We start from the raw sequence: 21,454 nt of genomic DNA on the forward strand, positions 1-21,454 counted from the left end.
ACTAACCTCTTGAGAAACCATGCATTTCTTTAAGGAACCATACATTTTGTTATAAACCTTGTCTTGCTTTCCCCTTCCTCATGCCCTTTGATTTAATTGTATCCATTAGGGTAAATCTCCAAACTTTCTGAAAATAATCAAAGGAACTATTTCTTGTCAAAAATTAGATTAGGGGACTGCAACAGGCTTTTTGTTAGATGTTTCTAGAGTACATAACACAGTGCCTTGGGCTGTGAGTGGGGCCTCTAGGTACAACAGCAATATAAATAAGACACTTTGGGAGTTGGTTTTGAGATATGACAAGTCAGAAGAGGTTAAGAAGTGTTTTTCCCCCCAAAAAAGTGTGGAATACTTATGTTTGATATGACCTTGTCCGAGTTCTCTCATACTTGTAAAAAAATTTTACCCTCGCATAAGAACAGTCATGTGAAAATTGAAGGGATCTGATTTAATTTAGGAGGTTGTCAATATCAGTCATAAAAGACAGGTACATTCAATGTTTGCCACAGAGCTTAGTATCTCTTCATAATTTATAAGTAATGCAGTAGAAATTATTTCTTTCCCTGAAATGTTTCATTTGTGGAACAATCCTAAATAACAACCCTATATTATGTCAGTTCTTCCCAGCCTCTTAAGCACTGTCAAAGGCTATCTTTGGTATCTTTCATTTGCCAAAAGAAACAAATTGATAATAAACTTGTTCATTCATATTGTTGTATAAAATGTGTTTGTTCTGCAGAATTTAATCACCACAATACCTGTGAGTGACTAATTCAGAGCAGTACTGTTGGCTTAAAATAGTTTGCTTTTGATGCACTGTAAAGTAATTCAGTTTGGGTTGCACAAAAGCATTTTCAAACTGAAATGTTTTGATCCTTGTTCCTTCTATTTAGAATTTTGATTAAATTGCCAGATTTCAGGATTGAAAGGAAAGATATTCAGAAGGTCTATCTTATTTCTGATTGAATGTGTACGAGACTGTTAGCTGCCAGCTATGAGCAGTTCCTGGCGCCCTATGGAGTATTGTTACCATTTGCTGCCGTTTTCAACCAATGTAAATTAACTCAAAATTGCTATTAAAAGGAGTGCAATACATCTAACTGAGAATCTTCTGAACTACATTTTACCCAACATTCTTAAACTGTTTAAATCAAACCAAAAGGTGAAAAGCACTAGAAAATTGAGAGATTTATATGGCACCTCTCTGATTTTGTTTTACATAACAATATAAGTCACCAAACGTATTAATCTGTGGGTCAAATAATCTTTAAACATTGAGGCTGTGGGCCACAATGACTGTCTCTTTGCCAGCATATTGTAATACTTAGGCTCACTGACTCTTTTCTTGTCTCTGGTGCCTCCAGGCACAGAACTCCATTATTTCTGATTTGGGCAAAAATGACAGCTTGGGTTTCCCACATTTGAGAAATAGTCCTGTGGGAGATAGAAACTGTGCAGGACATGATGTCACATCTGTCTCAGAGATATTTCAGGACAGTTTTTACCACTCACTTTTGCTGGGGTTAAGATGCCAGGCTGCTGCAGCAAAGTGAGTAAACTAAAGTAGATAATAAAGAATGCTCCACTGTAGCATAGCTTCTGTGTAGAGAGTTCTACCTGTGAACATTTCCTTTCTGTCTAATGGGGACATACAAGGAATTAGACTGAAACCACCAATTCATTTCAAATAGGACTCCAAACATTCTTCAGATGATAAATTCCCGTTACTACTGACCCAGACTGGAATTGTAAACATAGAACTCAAGGCTTCCAGAAGCCATCATCAGCCCCTCCTTAGTGGCTGTGTTTTAACAATAATAATTGCATTTCCATATTTACTTTCTTCTCAGCTCCTGAGCATAAGTGACAGAAAAAAAAATTATTGGAAACAGCTTTTCTTTTATTTCTTTAAGACTATCAATATAAGAGGTTTCAAATAAGGCTTCAGTTCAAAAAATCAGATTTTTTTCCCTGCTGATTTTCCTGTCCTAGTGTCTAAAAGACAAAACTGGCAAGTAAGGCATTTTGATATAAAATGTGTACACATTGATGCAAGCACCTACAAAAAGCTGGTAGGAGAAGGGCTAAAAGTGAGAGTCCATTAGCAGAGAGAAACATAAGCAGATTTGTAAAGTGGGGGGACGGACATGTATGCCTCAACCCCCAAATGGTATTACCTATGTGTAAAGTATGTTTCACACTACAAAATCTCATGATATCTTGTTTCCCTCTTCACAATTTAAGAGAAACTAATTGTGTGAATAGGTGAAAACTGGATTGCAGGATGTAATGTCTAAGAAATTGGGTGGTAGCTCTTTAAACAGTTTGTGCACCTCATTGGGTATGTATACACTGCAATGTTAACCCAGAGTTAGTGGGACTCAAGTCAGCTAACCCTGGAGTTAGAGAACTCAGGTCTTGAGCATGTATACTGATTGTTAACCTTGGTTAAGAATTTTCTAACCTGGGCTTGAACCTGGAGCTCTCACATCCACATTGCAGCATGCAGACCTGAACCAAACCAACTATATACCAGATCCCTAGTACCCACCCAAAATGTGGCTGGCTCTAGGCCTTTGACTGTGGCACACTATGGAAAAACTTGCCTGTCCATCCTGCACATTGTAGGAAGTTTGAACAGCCTGCCAATACATCCTGCTGAACAGTCATTTTGGTCAGTGCCATCCCAGCTATGGGAGCCAGCAACATGGAGAAGGCACTTTTTGAAGAACTTCTCTCTCTTGTGCTTTCACTGCTGGGTCAGGAAGTGAGCAGAGCTTCTGTGAGATGCTGTGGACATTTTGGCAGCATTTTCTGACCCACCAAAAGCACCAGACACAGCTTATGATGGAACAGGAGGAGAAGGAGGGGGAAGCGACAGAGAAACTAGCGGATGCTTCTCAGTACAGCCTCTGATGCCCCTTATGCAGCTCGGCACTTCTGGAGCACAGCCACAAGCGGAGACTACTACAGGTCCAATGCAAACGAGTTTGGTGTTGGAAAGTCAACTGTGGGTCAAGTGGTTGCAGAGATTTCTGAGGCAATCAGGCTTGTGGTTTACCCCAAAGTAGCAGGGGCCATTGATGGGACTCATGTGCCCATAGTTTTCCCTCCTCAAGGAGCACATAAACTGCAAAGGATACTACTCCATTGTTATGCAGGCCCTCGTGGACCACAGAGAGAAAATTATGAACATCAGTGTGGGTTGCACTGAGAAAGTTCATGACGCCAGGATTTTCCACCAATCAGGAGTCTATAATCATGGACAGGCTGGGACACTATTCCCACCAAATGAAATTGTCAAATGGAGCTACTGGCCCCACTGTTATTCTGGGGGATCCTGTGTACCCCCTTTTGCCTTGGCTTATGAAACCATACCCTGATTTCAGAGGCCTTGGCAAAAGACTGTTTAATTACACTACACTAATGGGGGTTGAATGTGCTTTTGGCAGATTGAAATCCCATTCAAGATGTTTACAGACCTGTTTAGATACCAGTGTCATAAGTACTGTAGCTTGCTGTGGTCTTCACAATCTTTGTGAACCAGAGGTGAGCCACTTTCCCCTGAATGGATCTATGACAGCTAAGAGGCACTGAATTGTTAAACTCAGCCAGAAAGTGCACCTACCACAGCTGGATGCACCTGGGCAGTAGAAGTCAGGGTCCCAGAAGTTTTGTGGTCCCACATTATGTACTTGCATGGCACAATGAAAGTGGGGTAATAGCACCTTTATGAATATGCTTGGGAGGGGGAAAAATAGGAATCTCTGATTATGAAGAGGTGTGTAGAATTTGTGCCAGGCAATGTACTTATGAATGACTTAAGAAGTGGGGGGAGGAGGGGTTATTCACAGTACGGATTGATGTAAGGAAGTGATTGAATTATGAATTGCTATATAGATAACTATATTGAGGGATAGTCTTTGCATACTAATTCCTAATTGTCCCTGATCATGTGTTTACATATATTATTTTGAATACTCATCATATGATGTGAAGCAGTGATAGAAAAACTTTGATGAAATACAAAACTTGATTGATAAACATTAGAAAAGTACATTCACTCATGCCCAGGCAGGCCAGCTGCCATAAGCATGCCAAAATGCCAGTAACAGAAACTTACGGGGGGAGTGCATGAACAAGAGCACACCCTGAAACCATGTGAAGGCAAAAACGCCCTCCCATAGCATGTCCACTAACCACCAGTTCTCCTTTCTGTTCTTTCCCCATTTGTCTGGAGTTCCTGCTTCAGGAACAGTTTGCAGCGATCAGCTCCCAAGGTTGGGTCAGAATTCATGAAGGAATCAACGGGATGCTTCATTAGCTTCCTCATGATGTAAACTGTTACAACTGCATGGAAACATGCAGAAATCCACAGCCTCTCTCGTCCCCACCCTGGCACATTTCTGGACAAAATTTCAAACTGCAGTTGTATTTGGGACAAATGATTTTGCCACCTATGGACAGCATGGACTACTTCTATTCACAAAGCTAGTCCATTTCATTCAGAACACATTTCCACACACACAATTCATGGTTTCCAGGCAGCTCAATAGACCGTAGAAAGGTTACAGAATAGCATATTTACAGGCATGACAATGTAAAGTTATTTTTAAGAAACAGAAATGGCCCTAGCACAAGTTGGTACTTTTCCAGTAAAATACACTTTAAGGGTATTCTTTACTGTTTGCATGTCCCAGTTGCCATACTGAACTCCATTTGGTAGGGAGGGAGCAGGGAGAACCACGCCACTGGCATACAATCCACCATTAGCAAATATGCTCTGCTAGCTCATGCTTCTCATAACTTTTGCATTGGTTCATAGAGTGGAAATCCCGCCCATTACTGTATTAAGAAACATTAAAATGGAACCAGAAACTTACTGGGTGTCCCATCTGTCTGCTGCAGGCTCCGCAGGGGCTGTTTCTCAGGGGGTGCATCAACTTCTTCAAGTACAGACCTAAAACGTGCTCCTGCTCCAAAGCCTGCTCTGGAATTGGTTTCAGCAACAGAGTGACTTTATTGTCCTCCTTCAGAGCCTGCTGCTGGCTCCCATCAGTCCCCATGCTGGGTTCTGGGGCCAGCAGGGCACCATCTCAGCTGAGGATGTCATCATTCATCATGGTTGGCACCATGCTGGGTACAGTGCCCAGTACCCAGTCAGACGCCTCATAAAAAAAGGCATGATTTTGGAGAGTTGCCCAAATTGCGGTTCTGGTATTTGCTTTTCAGCCACTTAATTCACTCCCTGCACTGATCACCCATCTGGTAAATTTGGCAAGCTGCCAGCTTCTTCACTATTTGCTGGTATGTGTGGTCATTCCTGGTACTCTTATCAAGATGTACAGTTTTGCTGGCTTCGCACCAGAGATTTACCAAAAGCTGTGCTGTGCTCCTGTGACCATGAAGCAGTGTGCTTGTTCTGTTCAGCCTCTGTTGCAAACACAGAAGGCTCTCCAATAGTGTGTTTGCAGTTCAGTGATCAGAAGACAAAGGGTTAACACACTGGCTCACTGAGCTGCTGCAGTAAATCAAGGCTGATTGCTTCTGTTTTCAATAGAGTAGACTCAAGACTCTTGAGAAAGAGAGGACAAAGGAAGTTGGTCCATGGGATTGTGGGATACTTTTGGGAGGACTCCCAAGACCCGAGTCAAGTGGGGCTGCATCTACACTGCAAAGCAATGGGGCTCAAATCCTGGATTAAGGCTTGACCTGTGTTCAGACCCTGTAGCCCCACAGACTCCTGAGACCCTGGGTTAATTTGATTTGTGTGTAGACGGAAGGGGGGGGGTTAGGCTTGAGCCAGAGTCTGAGCCTAGGCTTAAATTGCAGTGTAGACATGTTTTGAGAAGCCATCAGAGCAGGAGTGCATGTATGTGGCTAGGACTTGCATGTTGTATATATAGTTAGTAAACATGATTATTTGGATCCCATTGTACCCATGTGGTTCCTTCATAGTATGTATGTTATAAAGAGCAAAAGATACAGCCCTTGGCAATGGAGATGGGATACTGATCCAAGAATACAGTGAAATACAGAGTGACTGCATAGTCCTCCTAAAACGGAAAAGGAAACTGCTCCCACTGGGAATGAACTGCTCTTTTAGAGAGAGAAAACACATTTTTAAACGTTAAAAATGGCTGGATTTGGGATAATGGACTTACAGCTCAGAGAACTGGCTGAACTAAAATCGAGAGACTGGAACAATATATACTCATAACTGATGAAAAAGGGTGGTGGTTTTACTGATTGAAAGGGAGGCTAAAAAAAACTTATCTCCTGCCACTTAGCTAACCGCTTCAGTTAAACCCACAAAACATTTGCTGAGATTATGGACATTCTGCAAAATCACCTAACCTGGAAGCCACTGGTCACTGCAGAGCAGTTCTGCTTTTATAAATGAAATGAAAATGAACCAATTCCTGAATATATGGCTGGATTAAATAAATTAACAGAACCTTGCCAGTTTGGAGAAAGTTTAACTGATGTGTTGAGAGGCCATTGTGGGGGTATGCAAAATGAAGCAATCCAGAAACAGGTATTGACTGAGGCTGATTTGACTCTAAACCATGGACTATAAATTGCTTTATCAGTAGAGACTGCCAACAAGGAAAAGCAACAGCATCAAGTACTCAGTGGAACAAATAAAGTGACGCTCAAGCAGGAAACACAGCACAGACAACATTCAAAGACTGTGCTTTCATTGGGGAAACAGTCTCACAATGAAAATGATTGTTGTTTCAAGGACAAACTCTGTAGAAATTGCAAGAAATTGGGACACACCAAGAAAATGTACAGATTGAAAAGCATAACAGCCATCTCGTGAGGACAATGCTAGAGGATTCCAGATTCATCAGTTTGACAACATGGAGTCCACTAAGTATGTTCCAATATCTCCACAACTGTTTAATTCAGAAGACAATGAATCAAGTGAATTTCTTTACAAGTGGAAGAAGGGGAAAACAAAAACAAAAACTTTAAATATAACTTGATACAAGGTCTGTTTCTGTAATTTCACAACAGGATTTATCAGAAACTACTTAAAGAGCTGCACGAAACCTCAGTGCTACTGAAAACATATAGCCCCATTGGCTGAAATTTGAAGACACAAAATGATTAATGACTTTTGTGAGCCTCCTCTATCTTAGTGCAATAAAAGATCCAGGTGCTTCTAATCATGTTGCCCTCTAGTGGCTGGCCCCAGCAAGGATAAAAGATAATGGAATTATTGTTTGTGCTTTTGATGCTGGAAATCCCAGGTTAGATTCCAACTGTTAGATTCTCATCAATACCTCTTTGTATGAGTCATAGATGTGATTTTAGTGTCCCATGTAGCCCCTTCTTTTTAAGACCTTTGTCATTCATGTGTCTGTTCCTACCTCAAAAATTAGGACCAAATGCTATGTTGATGGGAAATGAGACAAGGACACCTGAAACAAAATATGTATTAACCAATCATCTTTTAAATCTTAGGGTAAAAATAGAACAACAGACTGATACCTCTCATGATCAGAGTTCTGACATCAGCATACCATTAGAATGCTAACAAGTTGCCCAGAGGAAATGAGCAGCATCTGGTAGATCTTATTGCAAGTCAGTGCATTCAGCACAGCAGTGAACTGCAATGAAGTACTGAGCCATGTCTGAAATACTGCAATGGAGTGACAAATCTGGATCTTTCAATTCCTGGCATCTCTCTGTTGGTTGCAATACCTATACCAGGCGTAAACTGGGACCAAACTATTTAATTTAAACACTCCAGCTGAAGACTAGAGTAGTATGGCATAAACCATAATGTAAAAGATTTGATTAATTTTCATGTATATGACTAAGTCATCCTGAAAGATCTCATATACTGCTGCTAGTAGACAGGTGAGGAAACAAAAGTCAGAGCAGGAGGGAAAACTATTACATTACTGGAATGTTAATCATTTAAAGAATAACTCTTATGGTGGATAAAAAAAAATGAACTCTAGGTATTGCTTTTTAAAAAGACATTCATAGATCAACTACTGAACTGACTAAAACTGTGAGTAGCATGAGTTCTTTTGTTGTCACAACACCAGGATACTGTGGGAGAGCTTTATCTGTTGGAGGAGGGCTCGTGACATGGACATTCAAAGTCATTATTCTTGTTATATTCATTCAGATCTAGGTTGCACCTGTTCCATGCAGCCCTGCTTTGAGATGGTGCAAAACAGGGCTGCCTGAGAGTGATAGGGTTGACCCTATGTGTTTTTCCTGTTAGGGTGGGAAACATTTTAAGCACACCCCCATCCCCTGAGCAAACAAATACTGTAAAAAGCATAATAAATAAAAGGCCAAGCAACACAGTGGTGTGGTGCCTCACCTCAATGACTTCCACTTCCCCTGGAAGTTGGCACCAGGGTGACCGTCCTGCTTGCCTGGAGGGAGATCAGGGACGTTCTGCCCCAGAAAGGCTGAATGGCTCCTGAAACTCTCCAGCATGTTGGGAAAAGTCCAACAGCTCTTTAAGAGGTGCAGCATATTCCACTGGCCAATGGGGAAGAGACCCATGCCCCTCTATGTGCCCTGTGCATCCTCAGGAAAGTACCTCACTAGCAACCCTGCAACTTCTCTGTGCACAGGGGCTGCAATTCTGCCTTACTTGAGCTATGCAAGTTGGGGAGAGGCTCTTTACTCCCTCCTCCCTCACTGCATAGCTACATGCAAGGATTGAATACAGTCATACCCTAATTCTTTTAAATAAATGTATTTGTCAAGAATATTTCATGCTAACAGCATGACCGATCTTTGTCATATTCAGAACACAGAAAGGATCACCTGTGTCCCTGCAATGCTGCAAGACTTCATATTTCCTCAGCTAACTAATTAAGCACTAGAGCTAGTCAGAACATTTACAAACATGTTCCAAAATGCTGTTTCTGTTTCACTGAAATTTTCTGATCAGCCCAACTAAGCATGTACCTCTAAAGGTGCATACATGTTTTCACAATATTGAGGTGGTGATCTAGCAGGTGTACAATTAAGATTGGAATGTTTTTTCCTTAAAGCAGAGACTAAATCCCTGAAATCACTATCGAATTTAGCACATTCTGTATATCAGACTTTTAAATTTAAATCAGCAGCAGAAATTTTTATTTTCCATATATTTTTCAGAACAAATGTGGTCACTTTGATTCTCAAATAGATTGACAAAATAAATTTCAAAGTGTGATTTTTTTTTTTAAATCTAATGTTTTGCTGAGGTTCCTGTAATTTATGAATGCATATGCACACTAGAAAATTTGCACATAACTTAGTCCTACACAGAACACTGACATAGGTGAACTTTAAAAAAAAAAAAAAAAAAAAAAAAAAACCCCAAAAAACCACACACACAAAACCCAAAGCTGCTGTAGGTCACTAATTTCATCTCTGTAATGGAACTGATGAAACCCTGAGTGTGTGTTTGCCATTTCCATTATATAATGCCACCCCACTTAGGGTAAAAGTCCCCAGCTCCCTTCTCCAGACAACCCATGTTGTACAATTCAGATTCCCAGTCCTGTTTCCCAACCTACCTTCCTGGCTACAGCACCCCAGTCAACCCCTCACTACCGCTTCTATTCTATATAGGTTCCTATACTGTGCTCATCACGGTAGTATTTGAATGCTTTCCAGTAGTGCATCAATGTAACTAATGTCAGTCATGTTTTGTTCTCTCATCCTCGCCTCAGAGGAGAAGTGTAGACAGTGGTGTGTTTTCTTTTGGATTTATATATAGATTATATAAACATGCTGCTAAATGTTTGTTGGAGAAGGCAAGGCTGAAGAAGTGTGCTGTGCACTTTCAGTGGAAGATGCTGAGGTTTGTGATGGTCCTTAGTTCCTAGGAGAGTTAATTCCAGTCTTGGGCTGGCCCCTGACAAAGCTGTCTCTTGCATGTGGTTCCTTTGCACACATACTGCCTAGTCCACTCTCTCCACCCCAGCCGCCTGTGTTTCTGTTCAGCTTTGCTGCAGCAGTCAGGTATATCAGACAGAGGCTCCTCTCTGGCAAAATGTGGGAGGTCTGCCAGTCTGAGAAGGAGCCTATGTAAGAGAGCTACAAGCTCTGCTTCTCAGGCAACTATGCCTGCAAGTCTTGCTCTCTCTAGGTCCTTTGCATTCCCCTGGTGCTGTTAAATAATTTGTTCATGGGGTAAAGGGCCTACAATAGTAGGAGGCATCGAAGAAAGTTGCCTCAGAAACCGAGCTAATGGCTCCACTGAGGAAGCAAATATTCCACCAAGCTGAGTCTCCTAATGGTTTGCCAGAGAAAAGCCCTGGTCTGCTGCTGAAATTTATGTTTTGAGGGATTCTGGGGGAAGCAGGGAGATTAGGGACATGGAGAGAGGTAGGTATGGAAAGGGTCAGGTCACTACCTGACTATGAAACAATCTGGGGGCAGAGCTGGGGAGGTAGCCAGTGAGGTTCCTTCCCAGGAATTAACAATCCCTGGTTTTCACCAGCCATGAGGGCTCCATCCTGCAGATTAGACCTTGCGGCTTTTCTAGCTTTTCCAGAACCTCTGTGCATGAAATTCTACTACTCAAGACAGTGCAGGACACTTGGACTGAATGGGATTTTCTGACATTTATCCAATCTGGTTTCAGGTTTCAGCTTGGCACCGAGACAAATGACACAGCATTAGTCTGTATGATGGGTGTTTTACTTCCAGAAATGAGTTCAAAGCAGCTTTCAAAACCGTAACTATCAGTTGCATTCAAAGCTACTGCTTGTAGTCACATAGCTACCAGCTACAGCAAATAAACCAAAACGCATGGATCAACGGGAGTAAATGGGATTTCTATGGAGTATTTCTGTTCATGCCTTTTAGTAAATTTCATTAAATGAGAATGGGAAAATAGTCATCAGCCTGAAGATACTTCTATATGAGATCCTGCAGGAGTCAGATTCTTGGATGTGATCAGATGACAAGACTTTATGGTGTCACTGAGAAGCAGTGGGCTAATTCTGGTATAGAACAGGTGGAAGTAAAGCCTCTAGTGAATGGTTTCAGAATAGCAGCCGTGTTAGTCTGTATCCGTAAAAAGAAAAGGAGTACTTGTGGCACCTTAGAGACTAACAAATTTATTAGAGCATAAGCTTTCGTGAGCTACAGCTCACTTCATCGGATGCATACAGTGGCAAATAAATATAGTGGGAAGATTTTATATATACAGAGAACATGAAACAATGGGTGTTACCATACAGACTGTAACAAGAGATAAAGGTGAGCTATTACCAGCAGGAGAGCAGGGGTGGCGGAGGGGGAAAACGTTTTGTAGTGATAATCAAGGTGGGCCATTTCCAGGACTTTACAAGAACAGGAGGAGAAATAAACAAGGGGAAATAGTTTTACTTTGTGTAATGACACATCCACTCCCAGTCTTTATTCAAGCCTAAGTTAATTGTATCCAGTTTGCAAATTAATTCCAATTCAGCAGTCTGTCATTGGAGTCTGTTTTTGAAGTTTTGTTGAAGAATTGCCACTTTTAGGTCTGTAATCGAGTGACCTATGCTCTAATAATAAATATTATATTAATAAATATCTATAATCTAATATTTATCTATTTATCTAATTAATTTATTTATTTAGCTTATGCTCTAATAAATTTGTTAGTCTCTAAGGTGCCACAAGTACTCCTTTCCTCTAGTGAATGTAATTCATTACTGACTCCCACCAGAGGTCAGTCAAACCATAGGAATGGAATGCAAGTCTCTAGTGCAAAGGGCTGATTGATTCTATTGCTGGTCATATTCTGGAACTCCGCATTTTCTTTTACTTCAGTTTTGACCCTGACTAGGCTAGAGGTGCATTTCAAAATCATTTCTTAATTGTGCCAGAGTATTTGTCCACAGTGTGGATGGATATATATGCCCATACTTTATACCACAATCTCGGTGTAAAAAAAGCTGTGGGAGAAAAAGAATTAGCTAGGAGCATAAGTCTTGTTTTAACATTTAGTGATTTAAAAAAAATATAAAAGAATTTTCTGAAGAAACAGCAAGCACCAATTCTGTAAATATTTTGCAGTCATTGTCAGGACTCCAGAATTAAAGTTGCAACCAGGTATCACTGGAATATACAGTATGACATTGTATAAACTATGGAGATATCTGAATATTAAATCTCCCTCAAAACTGTTAATTTACTAGTTTGTAAATGCCTAAGTGTTCTTTTTAATGGTAATGTTCTGTTATATAAGTTTCACACAAGTTTAAAGTACCTCTAAGTTAAGGTTCTAAATAAAATTAGTTAATGAAGCTATTTGTTCATATTCCTATAAGTATGGATAACTATCTAAAAGCTTAGATGTTTATTTGAATTATACATATTGGTCTAGATTCACAAGAGGATTTAGGTGCCTAACTGCCTCTTTAGGCACTTAAATCCCAGAATCAGGCCCCATTGGGATTCACAAATTCCCTGCTCGGCTGCTTTCAAACCCTGTAGGTGCCTAAATTCATTCAGTGCCTAAATTTTTGCAGTAAAAGTTCTCTACACATCTATGTTTCTGCCTTTGAGCACATGCACTGCAGCCCCACACCAGGAATTTGGATGCCTTAGACCCCGTGCCAGTCACAAACTGGGGGAAGATAGGCATTCCTCTGCCTAACTTGCACACAGGACCTAATCCAGTAGGCATGCTTTTGCCTACCTTGCCTACCAGATCAGTCCACTATAGGTGAGTTTACATAAAACAGCCAGGGAGGGCAAAGGAGCTGCCTCATAACTTTTAGCCCAGTGGTTAGGGTACTCCACTGGGATGTGGGAGGCCCCCAGTTCAGGTCCCTCCTCCATCTGATGGGGAGAAGGGATTTGCAGAGGGATCCACCACCTCTGAGGGGAGTCCTCCCACCCCGAGCCACTGGGCTCTGGAATATTCCCAGATGAGGTTCGCTCAGGGCTGATCTACACTGGAAAATTAGATTGACCCAGCTACGTCACTCATGGGTGTGAAAAGTCCACCCCTCTGAGCAATGTAATTAAGATGACCTAAGTAGACCCATGTAGACAGTGCTAGGTCAATGGAGGAAATATTCTGTTGAGCTAGCTACCTACCATCTCTTGGGGATGTGGATTTACTACAGTGACGGGAGAATCCCTTTCAGTGTAGACACTTACTACAGCAATGAAGTGCTACAGCAGTGACACTGCAGTGTTTTAAGTGTACATATATCTTCAGTTTCTCCTGTTGAAGCTGTTCCACTGTGGCTAAATAATGAAAGAATCACTGGGCCAGGGAATGAGAGCAAGAGCACATAAGACTGACACTGTAGCCTGGTGGTTACAACATTGTCTAGGAGTTCCAGGATCCAATACCCCTTCTCCAATGACTTCTTTTAGTTATTTATCTACAGTTAAACAGTTTCAACAAGAGACACTGAAGCAGTCCTATATCAGAATATAACATTTCCCAGTGGTTAGGGCACTGACCCGAGAGGTGGCAGATCTCTGTTCAGATACCTTTGCCTCAGATAGTGGTGGGGACTTGAACTGGAATTTCCCACATCTCAGCAGAGCTTCCTAACCAATGAGATAAGAGTTATGAGGGAGCTTCCCTTCCCCCTCCCCCACTTCTTGCTAGAATGGCATGTGTATCTAAGCACAAGAGAAGGTTTGCAGTGGAGAATCCCAAGCAGAAGGAGGGTCTCCCTGCAGCCCCTACTTAGGCACTGAATTCAGAGAGGTGTGGGCTTAGTCTGTCTCTCCCCATTCATTGTATTGGGAGCCTATGTGCTGAACTCCAGTGATTTCCTAAGCACCTAGAAGTTAAGTGGGGCAATGCTCAACATCACCATGCCAAAGTTTCTTTGTGAATGTAACCCTTTGTTTGATAACTCCCACACCAGTCCCTGAACAACATTGCTTTCTCAATACAGGCTCCAGTTCTTAGCTACCTGATGATAGATGGAGTAGACAATGGAGAGTGCAGTCTGCTACTCCCTCCAACTCTGGTCTTCTCATCTAGGAGAAATGGCAATGACCACAGTCACTTATTTCAGATGGGGGTTTGGGTTGCTGACCAGTAGACCCAGGACCAGATTCTCAAAAGTATTTAAGCTTTGAAATCAATGGGAGCTAGGTACCTAACTGTCTTTTAGGATCGGGACCTCAGTCCCTGTTTTGGGGATTGTTGGCTGGATTGCTTCCTTGTTGAGGCTTATGCAGGCTGGCCAGTAGGCATGATCCCTTCAATTTATTTCTCAGGAGATAGCTAGCTGGAGGACATGTCAATCCTGGATGACTGGTAGATCCCCTGCCACCCCCCTAATGAGACTGACAGGTGTCTTTTCCCCCCTATTTCAGGAAAGCAAAACTCAGAAGTGCCCTTGGCTAGACCCACTGTTTTCATTACTTTTAAATAGCAAACACATTCTGGGACTTTACACCCCAGAGTGCACTAGAAGATTTTAAATCCCCTATATTATGTAATCTGGCAGGCTCCAGGAGCTGGAGTGCCCTAATCAATGCTTTAGCTGAGAATGTGCACAACTGAGTGAAAGGTGGATAGCCACGAGGCACCTGGTCTCACCACAGTGATTACCCGTCAGATGAATTAAGAGCCCCACTGAAGACAGTGGAAGCAGGATTAGGCCTTAATGGCCCAATGGGAGTAACTAGATTAGACTAGATAAAGAGAGGTCACTGGCTAATCCTAGTCTGGTAAACTACTACAGTTGCCAAAAGTCGTATTGCTGTTCTAAATAACTAGAACAGGACACAAGATTATGTACAGAATTGCAGCACTCAGTGTCTCTACAAACACATTCTAGACTAGGAAAATAAGGTACAGATGACTTTAGGCATTCAGTAGTCTGTAAAATAGAACACCTGGAAATTAACACTGTACACATTCAAATGAGAGTAGTTCTATTAAAAGAAACATTATCCATGTTTTCCAATGGCCTTAGCACACAGAAGATTTAAATCAATCTTTATATGGGAGAAGATTTTAATTATTTTTATCCTAAACAAATAGTGTTTATCTTGGTCTATGACATTTCTCACAATTATGCAGAGCTGTTGGATTGAAGCTGAGGGATTTGGAAGGATAGAGGACAGTGGATAAGTAGAATGTAATGCTCTTGTAAAAGCCTTGGCAGTTACTAAATCGTTCCAGTCTACAATATGTGCCAATGAGCTATTTTAAGCTAAACTCCAAATGCTAATTCAATCCTCAGCTTCCTTAAAATTGCCTCTTATCCAATCAATATTTCTTCAAGGTTATTTCACCTTTCAATATGAATTGATTCGATTTAAAATGTACACCTCTTCTACCGCTACTTGTATGCTTTTTGCAACAGCTGTGTAATTGCTTTATAGTCATAATTGTATCTATCTTATTTGTAAAGAAAAGCTGGCTGAGAAATAGAAGAAAGAAATGTGAATCAATGTGAGACTGATTAGCAAGACACTGTATTCATCAGATGCTGCACTGAGGTTTCTTGGTAAACACCAGCTATTACAAGCAATAACCATTACTGCTGTAGTCAGTGTTCTAGTGGAATGTGCAGTGTTGGAAAAGCTCCCATGGCTAAGAAAAATAAATCTATACCTAGTCTATATCCAATCTCTCATTGTCTTTATCAACTCTTTTCCCTTTCTTGCATGCACATATATCCCTTACAAAAATTATATTTATTCATTTTTGCATCTGACTAGAAAAATATTTTGGTCCTTATGATGTTATGATTGAATTGTACTAACAATAGCCATGTTTAAGAACACTGGGCTAGATCCAAAAGACTTAGACGCCTAAGTCCAATATTTAGGTGCCACTGAGATCCTCAAAACCCCTCCTCAGCTGATGCCTAAATTTCCACATAAATTAAAGTCCCTCTAGGCATGTAGGTTTCTGTTAGTGATCCGCAAGCTAGGTATTCCCCTGTCTATCTTGCTGCAGGTCCCAATCCAATAGGCATGCTCAGAGTTAGGGTTGCCGGTTTTGGTTGGACATATTCCTGGAGATTTAATCAAGAATTAATCTAATTCCTGGAGACTCCAGGTCAATCCTGGAGGGTTGGCAACCTACTCAGTGTACCTAACCCTACAAAAAACTGGCTGACGGAGGAATTATAACCCTCTTACAACTTTTAGCTCAGTGGTTAGAGCATTCATCTGGGATGTGGGTGATCTGAGTTCAATTTCCCCCTCTGCCTGATGTACAAATGGGATTTAAACATGGTCTCTCCCCTCCCAGGTGAGTGCCTTAAATCACTGGGCTAGAGAGCCATTATTTCTGCAGCCCATTGACTATTGATACACAGTGGAACATCTTCAACAAGAGAAGGTGTTGCCTACTCTGCAAAACACAAACAGCCCAAAAATGCAGCAGCAAGTCTCAGAGTTCCACTGGGCTAAAAATTATACAGTTTGGGGTGGGGAGCGGGGAGGAAAGACCTCTTCTGACTCTTAGATACCTAAGATGTTTTTGGTAAGAAATACAACTCCAGGCAAGGGTTCATGGCTGAGAATCCCAAGAAGGGAGGTGCCTGTCTCTCCAGGCCAGACTTAGACACCTAAATCCCCTTGAGAGATGGGGATTAGGCCACACTCTTCTCCTTGGCTAGCTTAGACAGCTCCCCACTCAGCCATCTGGCTTTTATAGATCTAATAAAAATCATGGGGAGAGTTAGATGCCTAAAAATGAGAAGCCTAGGTATCTAACTCACAATGGTGGATTCCACTGGGTGGCAAAGCACCTAAAATTTAGGTGTTGCATTACCTAATAGAGGAGTCCTACTGTTGCTATCAGTATTTCCCCTGACCACTGTGGCCAAGGACTTTCCACTGGAACAATATAAAAGGTATACACCAATACTTTATGCAATGTGGTGTCCAATTATGGAATCCTTACTCATGTGGGTGAATATGACAGTTCCTGAGGCACCTCTCTCCGGCATAAGGGAGTCTTTCCTGTACCTGGCTGGGTGTCAGCTCCCTAACAGCACCAGCCTTTCAGGTTAACAACAGGTGCACCCCAGTCCCTGAGTCTGTTTGAAGCATTCCCCTTAATATCCAGCCACTGACACGGTCTACTCACAGACATTCCAAAGGTGCAGTATACCCCAGTTTACCTGTTTTACCTTAAATCACCATTCCTGTCAACCACACTGCACTTCAGAGTACTAACAAAAAGTAGGTTAATTGAAGAAAGGAGAAAGATTTAATTAGAAATAAGCTAAAGTGATGGAAACAACTGGTTACAATGCAAAACAAAAGCATAAAATAGGAACCTGGGTCAACACTTACTAATAAAGTGGCTCTCTTATCTAATAAAGCAGGTTTTCCCCTTCAATTCAGTCTGTTGCAGAGCTGGCCAGTTTCACAAAAACCAGGATCCAAACATTCATAGGTTCCAAGACCAGAAGGGACCACTGTGATCATTCTGGTCTAACCTGTGTTACACAGGCCATAAAACTGCTCCAAAATAATTCTCACACTATCTCTTTTAGAAAGTCCATCCAATCTTGATTTTAAAATGGTCAGTATTGGAGATTCCACAACAACCCTTAGTAAACTGTTCCACTGATTAGTTACTCTCATCATAAAATGTATTCCTTATTTCCAGTCTGAATTTGTCTTGTTTCAACTTCCAGCAATTGGATTTGGTTGTATCTTTCTCTGTTAGATTGAAGAGTCCATTATTAAATATTTGTTCCCCACAAAGATACTTGGACTGTAATCAAGTCAAAGCTTAATCTTCTCTTTAAGAAGCTAAATAGATAGAGCTCCTTGAATCTATCACTAAGGCATGTTTTCTAATCCTTTCATCATTTTTGTGGTTCTTCTCTGAATCCTCTCCAATTTATCGACATCCTTCTTGAATTGTTAGCACCAGAAATGGACATGGTATTCCAGCAACAGTCACACAGTGCCAAATATAGAAGTAAAATAATCTACCTCTATTTGAGATTTTCCTGTTTATGCATTCCAGGATCACAAATCTGTGTTATTGTAATGTTCCTTTTTGACCTTTAGGTGGTTTTTAAAATTTTCAATTGTCTCTGGTGGTTTTTCATGGAAAGTTTTGCTATTGAGCAAGGATAAACAATTGAGCCTTACATTACGTCACTGGCTAAATAGGGCAGGTGGCACCTCCCTCCTGCTTGAATGGGCTACTACCAAGACATTATCCCTGGTGAATAATTTTGACTCCAAGCCCATGAAGCATATTTTCAATATAAACATATTATTCCTAACCTATTCCAATAATTATGAATCTTGAAAACTTTCAAGCTTTCTGTAGATACCTTTGTCACATGATGCACTCACCATGAGCAGTAGCTCCTATTGGTCACCCTGGGGATTAGCTCTGCCAACTTGAACTCTTCCTCCAGTGTTGTCTTCTCTCATCTTGTCTCACTCTGCTACCCTGCTCACGTCTAGGTTTATAGCTTCCTCTCTGTGGCTTGGCTCTCCAGCCAGGTGACTAAAGTCCTCCTCTTCCAGGGAATTCACAGTCTTTCCAGACCTACTATCCATCTGGCATCTCCAACACCCTTTGCCACTCCCCAGTGGCTAATAGGGGAACCCAGGCCTAATCTCTACACTGGGTTCCAGGCCAGTGACCCTATAACAAGCAGCTACAGTCCCTGTTCCATCCTACCCCTTGCTGCTGTTTCCCTGGGCTTCTTCCTATGTATCAGGCTTCTCCCCTTTCCAGGTTTGCCAGCCTCCAACTCCTTCCATTCATTAGGTGACCACAACCTCTTCCACCATCAGGCATCCCCATCTCTGGGGAAGGCTGCCTGCCTTTGTACAGGAACTGCCTGTTCCTGCACAATTGAGCCTGCCCTTAATTGGCTGCCTCCAGCCTAAATCTTCCCTGCTTGCAGCCTAATTAGCTGATTGGGGCCACTTGGCCTAATTCAGCTTTTGTAAGGCAAGTGAGGGGAGTCCACCTGATCACACGTTACTCTTTATGGATAAATATCCTGCAAGATAAATTCCCTCTCATCTGCATGGCCGCTTGACCTATTAAGCGCCCTGAATCTGCTGCAGCTGGCGTAGAGGGGTCCATCCCATGGCCCAACCCCAGAGCTGCCGAGGCAGGGAGAGACGTTCTCCCCGAGCCCCAGACCCACCGCGGCCCAGGGAGAGGCGCCTCTCCTGCCCAGTCCAGGAAAATGTTATCTTTCTAAACTACAAAATGAATCAGTGTCTGCTCATTATCAATCCTTTTGATAGAATAGCCCAATATGTGTTCCAGAAAAGACAATTCAGCACAGCACTTGGTGGGTACAGATTATCTATCAAGCATCCAGAAAAGAGCTTTAGCACAATACATATATTAGAATTTATACTTCACTAAATTAGCACACAGACAGCTTTGGCAACATAGGGTGACAGTAGAGAGATGATAGGAAAATCCTGTGAGACTTATTCTTACAACTCCTATCAAAGAGCATTATCAAAGTGGCTGTGTAAAATGCTTTTAAAAGAATTCTGAAAAACAGACTAGCGCTCTACAAGTTTCATGGATTTCAAACTTTGTTTAAATTTTGAGTTGATAATAGAAAGAAAGAAAGTACAAATATTGAAAAAGTACAAGTAATAGTCAGGAAAGTGTTACAGTTAGTGAAAGGACTATACAGCTACCCAGAAAACTGGGTGAGATCTAATGGAAACAACTGAAATACTTGTATACAAATGCAAGGAGTCTGGGCAATAAAATGGAAGAACACAAACTACTGGTACAGCAGATCAAACCAGACATTACAGGGATTACAGAAACATGGTGGAAGAGTACTCATGACAGGAACACAGGTGTTGAAGAGTATGAATAAAGATTAAGGTGGCAGGGTAGCATGGTATATCAATGAAGTGGTGACTGTAAAGAGATATGAAATGATAGTATGGACAAAATAGAATCTGTTTGGGTCAAAATCAATTTCCGGAAGGATTGTAAAAAAAAGTTCTATTAGGATAGTGATAGGGGTCTGCTATAGACTTTGTGACTGACTGGACTAGGAGTGTGCTGGAGGCCCTAGGGTCCTACCACATCCCATCCTAGAGACGAGCAGAAGAGAAGTCCTCCAAGAGGCCTACAGTGGTTGCAGGGAAGCAGCCAATGAGGGACGCTGCAGGCAGCAGCCAAACAGGGCCCAGCAGACTCGCATAAAAAAAGCTGCCTGGAGCTGGAGGAATAAGTACTATGTTCCTGGCTGGCTGAAGGAGCTGAGCAGGACCATGGATATATCAGCTGCTGGCAGGGAATGGGAGAGTACAGAGGTAGCTCCTAACTGGCTGCTGGGACTGAGCCTAAGATAGTTGCTGGCAGGGAGCTCCTAGCTGACTGCTGGGACTCAGTAAGCGCTGAGCCCAGGAAGGGCTGCAGGAAGACAGCGTCTCCAGGGAGGAAGCCCTGGGGGTATGGCTGGGACTCTTTAAAGACTGAGCCTGAGGAGGGCTACAGAGATACCAACAGAGGGGTACTGGGAGAAGCCCCTGGTGAACTGTATATCCCGGAAGGGGTCTGTGCTGTTTCACATACAGAGTGTGTGTGGCTTGGCCGGAGGGCTGAGTCACTGAAAACCCACCTGAGAAACTAACAACAGGAGTTAACAACCTGAGAGAGTGAAGGAACACTTACTCGGCCAGAGGGCACTCACAAGAGGTGTGTCATCCCATTATAGATCCCACCCCCCAGGATGGACTTGGATATGATAGAGATCTCTTTGATATTAACAGAGAGATAAATACTGTTGGGAATTGTGTCACAATGGGAGATGTTAGCTTCCCAGATATAGATTGGAGAACTAATGCTACTAATGTTGCTGGGGCCTAGTTATTCCTGGATGTGATAGATGACAGTTTTCTTCATCAAATTCTCAGAGAACCAAGAAGAGGTGATGCAATTTTAGACTTGGTTTGGGTAAGTAGTGATGACATCATGGAAGAGCTGGTCATAGGAAGTAACCTTAGATTGAGTGATCACAAGCTGATTCAGTTTAAATTAAATGGAAGGATAATTAAAATCTTCAAGACTGGAGTGACAGAAATGGTATGAAATTCCCCACCCCTTCCATCTGCAGTTCCCCTGGCTTCCCTCCCACCCAGTGCTCCTGCCAGGGCATGGGGGCTTGCTTCCCTGCCTAGTGCTCCTGCTGGGTTGTGGGGGAAGTCCCCACGCCCTAACCCTGCTCCCCTACTTTGTAAGGCCCTGGGCCTTACAAAAAGGTAATCCACCTCTGAGTTCATATGCTAGAGACTCCCTAGCATCTTACTTTTACAGTCTCCGGGTGGAGACTGTACCACCTAGGGATAATACTAAAGGGTTAATCAATCTAGGTGTCTTGCAGAATGGCTTAGTCTTGTTCAGACAGTAGCTTGCAATATCTAAAATGCAAAGCTTAGCCTCTACTCTCAGAGAATGGGACTTGTGACCCAAAGCACCCAAATATTCACATCCTACACACTACTGTGATAACCTTTGCAC

This window comes from Natator depressus, chromosome 4 (assembly GCF_965152275.1).
Source record: "Natator depressus isolate rNatDep1 chromosome 4, rNatDep2.hap1, whole genome shotgun sequence".
Taxonomy (NCBI): Eukaryota; Metazoa; Chordata; order Testudines; family Cheloniidae; genus Natator; species Natator depressus.